The following is a 6,000-nucleotide window of genomic DNA, read 5'->3' as shown; positions in this document are numbered from 1 at the left end:
CAACCTGATTACCGTATATCTAACCTCAGAGCTTAGAACAGACCTTGGCACATAGTAGGTGCTTAACAAATGCCACCATTATTATTATTCATTCTTGAATGCCGCAGACAATGAAGACTTGGAAGTAAAGGACACAGGAGAAGCCCTTTATAGAGGAATCAAGAAGTTGTGATTGAAAAAGTATCAAGGGTACATATTGAGAGCAAAGGGGGTCAAGAAACAACATAACCTAGTAGGAACAGCATAGGCCTGGGAGTCAGAAGGACCTGGGTTCTAATTCTGGCTGTACCTCTTGTCTGCCACGTGATCTCAAGCAAGTCATTTCACTTCTCTGGCCTCAGTTACCTCATCTGTAAATGGGGATTAAGACTGTGAGCCCCATGTGGGACAACCTAATAATAATAATGTTGGTATTTGTTAAGCGCTTACTATGTGCAGAGTACATATGTTCTAAGCACTGGGGTAGACACAGGGGAATCAGGTTGTTCCACGTGAGGCTCACAGATTACCTTGTGTCTACCCCAGCACTTAGAACAGTGCTTGGCACATAATAAGCGCTGCACTTACATACAATTAAAAAACAAACCAAACAAAATGAATATATGCTCCTCATTTGATTCAGCCACTGAAAAAATGATAATTAATGAATATTTGGAAATAGACTATGCCTACAGTATGGCTCATTAAATACTGAAATGAAGTCTTCCGATCATCAAAATAATTAAAACCCAGAACACGTAAAGTTATTCTACTGACAGTAAGCTTCACAAAAAATGTGTACAGGAATAGTTAAGTATGAGTAAGCTTGTATTTTCTCTTTTTGATATATGTATATTGTGTTTTGTTTTCCCTAAGAGAAAACATCTCTGATCATTTTAAAAACTGAATCAATGAATTTGAAAAAATTGAATGCTTTATTCAGATCATGGCATGGAAAATGACACGCTATTCTGAACTTTAATATATTATTCTAATTTGCGGATTTCATATTTTTAAGAAGGTTATATCTTTGCAGAGCAGAGCAAGTTCTCTATCACATTATTGCATTTTTTATGAATTCTAACAAAATAGATCATATCTGTGTATAAAGAATTACAGTAGTTATTTGATTAAAAGACTTCTAAAATTTTAAATGAGTTAAAGTGGAAAGATTTTAAAATGCTGTCTATATTTCTGGCTAGTGCTGTAAAATTAGTTTAGAAAATAGAGTTGACAAGTTTCTAATCTTCAGAATTGTTTTTATTTCATTTTCTAGTACATATTAAAGCCTTACTTACCTTGAGCCTTGGCAGCTTCTATGTCAGTGGTCTTTAGCTAGAGAGTAGTCACCCACTGGAATTTGGATCTGTATTTTCCAGATTATCTTGACAGGTAGAATCTCTCAAATATTGCAAGGAAGGTTTTTAGTAAATCAGCCCCTTGAGCAAATAATATTTAGTGTGGTGTTTATTCTGCTGTCCCAGTTGAAAAAATATATATGTTCATTGGGTCATACTACTTTATTTTAGCCCCAGTTTTTTGATTATATAAGGGACGATTTCATAGTAACAACGTCATTTCAACAAAAGAGAAGCAATACAGGAGTTAAACGAAGTAGATTATGTTGGCTTTAACCAGTTATCTCTTTTTTAGCATCAGCTTGGTCTCCAACTCAACAAAAGGGTAACTAGCCACTTATGTCAAAGTTTAGCACAGTTCACTTTGATACCAGAAATCTAAGTGGTGAATACAATGCAGCAGGGCCACAGTGCATCCTGCCAGATTGACAATTGAACCTACAGAACCAACGGCTAATGCCCAAATCTTGCCCCTCCCTAAGTACCCGAAAACCAGCCTGCTTAGACTACACAAATTGGAAAAGTCTAAACGCTCTCTCACCAAACAGAGTGATATAAATAATAATAATAATAATGTTGGTATTTGTTAAGCGCTTACTGTGTGCCGAGCACTGTTCTAAGCGCTGGGGTAGACATAGGGGAATCAGGTTGTCCCACGTGGGGCTCACAGTCTTAATCCCCATTTTACAGATGAGGGAACTGAGGCACAGAGAAGTTAAGTGACTTGCCCACAGTCACACAGCCGACAAGTGGCAGAGCTGGGATTCGAACTCATTAGCCCTGACTCCAAAGCCCATGCTCTTTCAACTGAGCCAAGCCGTTCAGAGATTCAGAGGCAAGGCTGGGTAACACATGACCAGCAAAGAGTTATGTCTATCCTACCTGGAGGTCATGTGTGAAGTTGTCAGGCTGAAATGAAAATTTTCACAGGAAAAATAAATTGGGAATATTCTCAGTTGGGAACTCCAGTGGAGATATTATCTATTTCCATTTTTTGTATGTTACTTGACAGTGAAGTGTATTTCAATAGATTTGGTATACTTAGTAGATTGCAGCATTTCGAGGATTATGGAATGTTATCGAGCTTGTTCTGTGCTGGCTAACATAAATCATTTAAATTGAAATCCAGGTTGTCCTCTATGATATTTTGTACTCATATACTTTGTTGGCACAGTAAACTCTCTGAGGAAAACTTCTATTCTTTGCAGACAGTTTCGCTGAAGGAGAAACAAGGCATTAGATCTTTAGTGTTTAGTTATTTATTCTGGGTACTATGAGCAAGGAATTTTTAGGATCTTTTAGACATTTCTCCATAAGAAATAAAATTTTATTTTAAAACTTTAAATTACCCTTCTGTAAGTAGATACTCCAGCAATTGCAGCACATTTCCTTGTGGAACTTCATAAAATTATTCTTACACTTCTTTCTTTAAGTTGATTGGTATTTTCTGCTTCAACAATTTTTTCAGGTTTATTTCATAATTGGTATTCCAAGCAAACCAAGCTCTTCTGACTCACTTAAGAGGCTCGGATTACTATTGGCTCAGTGGTAAACATGAATAAGTGCAGAAAATCATTTTATATCAGGGATAGAATATATTTTTATTTCATTTATGAAGATTTTGAGTGGGTCAAAAAGGAACAACAAAGTTTAACCATGATAAAATCTTCAGACTAATATAAAATGTTTAAATCTCTTCAAATAATTCCCTTGGGAGCCATAGATCTACAGAACAGTAAATGAATCATTTAATCAATGGTATTTAATGAGCGCTTACTCTATACAGAGCACTGTACTCAGCACTTGGAAGAGTACAATAGAATTAGTAGATGTGATCCCTGACCTGAAGGAGTTTACACATTTTATTTTTGAGAAATTAATAAATACCTCTGTGGGTGACAATATCTCAACATCCAACTTGGTTTCACGTTTTTTGTCACCTTTCTTTATTCCATTATTTTTACCATATCATGGAGAGTTTTTCATACAAAACTTTCCTGACTGTCACTGGGTCAAGTTTCCCATTTACCTCATCTTTTCCAAGAAGACAAACAATGTAGAGAAGAAAAACATAGTTTTGGCACAAATAATTGAGGCTCTTTTGAAAACATTTGCCTGGTTAGCCCAAGACTTCAAGCCACACAACTTAGTAAAAAAGCATGGGAGTTAGAGGATCTGGGTTCTATATTTAGTCATTTACCTGCTAGGTGAACTTGTGGACCTTGGTTTCTTCACCTATAAAATAGGGATGACCCCTGCCCTCCATCTCCCTTAGACTATGAGCCTCATGTGGGACAGGAACTGCATCTGACCTAATTATGTATCTACTCCAGCATTTATTACACTACTTGGCACACAATAAGCACCTAAATACCAAAAGGTATTTTCAATACTGATATCTCAAGATTGATTGAAATTTGTACCAGTTTGCATAACTTCTAATCTTAGAAGTGTACTCAGTATATTTTATATTGAAGTAGAATTTTGAAAAAACACCACACTGTACAGAAACTTCAAGGACAGTCTACCATGCAAAGGAAGTATGAGACCACCAACCAAAGCCATTGAACATCATCATATAAATGATGAAATCTTACTTGATCAGCTATTGATTCTGTGAATTGACAGCATAATATTCCTTAGATGTGAGGTGTCCATCAGGTCTAAAAGTTTTAACTAAGTTATAGCAGAAGAAGTCTCCAGTAAAGAAGGACAACACTGAATTTCTGTTATTTTATCTGCAAAAGATATCTGTCAATGATAGAGATGCAGGCTAGTGGTTGCAGCATGGGCCTGGGAGTCTGAAGGACCTGGGTTCTAATTCTGACTGCCACGTGCCTGCTCTGTGACCTTGGGCAAGTAACTTCATTCTCTGTACTTTAGTTACCTCATCTGCAAAATAGTGATTATAACTGTGAGCCCCATGTGGGACAAGAACTGTGTCCAACCTGATTACCTTGTATCTAATCTGGCACTCAGAATGATGCCTGGCACAGAGTAAGTGCTTAACAAATACTATTAAAATAAAATAATATTTGTTAAGGATTTACTATGTGCCCGGTGCCATACTAAATGCTTGGGAGAGTATACTAAAAATAGAACTCTCCATCTTTCCACTAAAGTCCTATCCTCCCCAAGATTTCCCATCATCATAGACAACCCCACCATCCTACCTGTCTCAGAAAACCCCAATCTTGGCATTCTCTACACATCTTTCTCATTAAACCCACAGATTTAATCTGTCACCAATTACTGTCAGTCTACCTTCACAATGTCCTCAAAATTACCCCTTACTCTCCATCCAAACAGCTACCATGCTGATAAAAGCACTTACCCTATCCCACCTTGACTACTGTATCCATCTCCTGGCTGACTTCCCAGTCTCTTGTCTCCCCCCATCTCTAGTCCATGCTTCAATCTCCAGCCCAGGTCATTTTTCTTAAAAAACTTTTAAAGTCAGTCCTCTGATGTACTGTTAGCTCCTCCAGGTGACAGATCATGTCTAGTTACTCTATTGTATTCTCTGAGGCACTTAGTACTTAGTACAGTGTTCTCTATGCAGTAAGTACTCAATAAATACCACTGATTAATAGAATTGGTGGACCATATCACTGCCTTCAAGGGGCTATATATGAGGGGCTTTAACAGAACATTACCTAAGTAATCAATCAATGGCATTTATTAAGTGGTTATTATGTGCAGAACACAAAACTCAACATTTGGTAAAGTCTAACACTAGAGTTGGTAGTTGTGTTGAATTGACAGAGGGGGACAGATTTTAAAATAGATCAGGGTTAGGAGACATAGTATAAATTTAGGTAAGTGTAATGAAACTGGGGTATGTATCAAAGTGTACTTTGTACTTGAGTAGAGGAAGGGTCTTCTCACTTTCTTTTATCAATGTGAAGTTAATTCTGAGGAGACTTTCTGAGAATGATCATGCTATTAGTCACATTAAAAATAGTTTTAAGTGCTTACTTTGTACAAAGCACTGCATTAAAAGGAGGAGTAAATACAAGATAATCAGATCAAAGTTCCTAAATTCCTATGATGATTCTGGAAGTATTCAGTCAACCCCAGTCTTCAGTAGCAGATCCAGAAGTAAGCTGGGCAAGATCTTGATGTCAAAGGAGCATAATAAGATTCATCAATGACTGCCATGTTCTGGTTCACTCATCCTTTTTCTTGAAGAAGATGGTGGTGATAGTGGCATCCTTGAGATCCTGTGGTATCTCCTCAGCATTACATGGGGAAGCAGGGTGGAAAGAGCCTGGGCTTCGGAGTCAGAGGTCATGGGTTCGACTCCCGGCTCTGCCACTTGTCAGCTGTGTGACTGTGGGCAAGTCACTTAACTTCTCTGTGCCTCAGTTACCTCATCTGTAAAATGGGGAATAACTGTGAGTCTCACGTGGGACAACCTGATTACCCCAGCACTTAGAACAGAGCTCTGCACATAGTAAGCACTTAACAAATACCAACATTATTATACATTGATGAAGAGTTTTTGTAGGGGTTTAAGCCAAGCACTACCTCCATACTCATAGATCTCAGGAGGCATGACATCAGGTCCAGGTGCTTTCTCATCTTGCTTGACTCTGTGACAGTGACTTCCTCAACAGTTGGAACAAGTACTGTGCTTTCATAAATTGTCAGGTTTATAACG

This window comes from Ornithorhynchus anatinus, chromosome X1 (assembly GCF_004115215.2).
Source record: "Ornithorhynchus anatinus isolate Pmale09 chromosome X1, mOrnAna1.pri.v4, whole genome shotgun sequence".
In the NCBI taxonomy this organism is placed as follows: Eukaryota; Metazoa; Chordata; class Mammalia; order Monotremata; family Ornithorhynchidae; genus Ornithorhynchus; species Ornithorhynchus anatinus.
Note: the sequence above shows the minus strand (reverse complement) of the source record.